The sequence below is a fragment of the Octopus bimaculoides genome, chromosome 9 (genome assembly GCF_001194135.2).
Source record: "Octopus bimaculoides isolate UCB-OBI-ISO-001 chromosome 9, ASM119413v2, whole genome shotgun sequence".
Taxonomy (NCBI): domain Eukaryota; kingdom Metazoa; phylum Mollusca; class Cephalopoda; order Octopoda; family Octopodidae; genus Octopus; species Octopus bimaculoides.
Genome location: NC_068989.1, coordinates 10542756 through 10543691, shown reverse-complemented (window position 1 = coordinate 10543691; position 936 = coordinate 10542756). Strand labels below are relative to the sequence as shown.

At 40.9% G+C, this 936-nt stretch overlaps 1 protein-coding gene across 1 annotated transcript in view; it reads right to left on the bottom strand.

Annotated features, from left to right (window-relative positions):
* LOC106874742 (tripeptidyl-peptidase 2) overlaps positions 1–936 on the bottom strand; it is a 69221-nt gene that overhangs the window by 24617 nt on the left and 43668 nt on the right. The gene's annotated exons all lie outside the window — the stretch shown is intronic.

Here is a 936-nt window from a genome sequence, read left to right as displayed (position 1 = left end):
GTGATTCTAACATTTTCAGGAAGAAGGTAAGAAATTTTATTTAACATACCAAGAGTATGGGAATTTTGTTTTCATAAATTGCTTACATGTGTTTTGAAACTGGGGGACTCTGCAATATGACATAATGGAACCAAAAAAAAAAAAATTATAGTTTTGGGGGATGGGGCTATTGTTGTTGTTGTTGTTGTTGTTGTTGGCACTCCGTCGCTTACGACGTCGAGGGCTCCAGTTGATCCGATCAACGGAACAGCCTGCTCGTGAAATTAACGTGCAAGTGGCTGAGCACTCCACAGACACGTGTACCCTTAACGTAGTTCTTGGGGAAGATTCAGTGTGACAGTGTGACAGGAAGTAAGAGTGAGAGAAAGTTGTTGGTGAAAGAGTACAGCAGGGTTCGCCACTATCCCCTGCCGGAGCCTCATAGAGCTTTAGGTGTTTTCGCTCAATAAACACTCACAACGCCCAGTTTGGGAATCGAAGCTGCGATCCTATGACCACGAGTCCGCTGCCCTGACCACTGGGCCATTGCGCCTCCACGGGGCTATTGTAGGAACATTAAAAAGGCATAACAAGAGAGATAGGCAGACAAGAAATAGGAGACAAGTGGTTGGTGTAGGAGGGTAATTAAGCACAATTAAACAATCAGGTAACTCAAAAATTTAATGCCTTGAGTATTAAAAATCTAACTAGAATGAGGTAAAAAAAAAAAAGGGTTAAGTATGGGGGATAACTCCAAACATACTTTGACATCTAATCAGCTTTTTAAATCTCTTTACATTAAATATACTAATTCTTATTTTTTTCTTTTATTCTTTTATTTGGTTGTAGTCATTTGACTGCGGCCATACTGGAGCACGGCCTTTAGTCGAACAAATCGACCCCAGGACTTATTCTTTGTAAGCCTAGTACTTATTCTATCGGTCTCTCTTGCCAAAC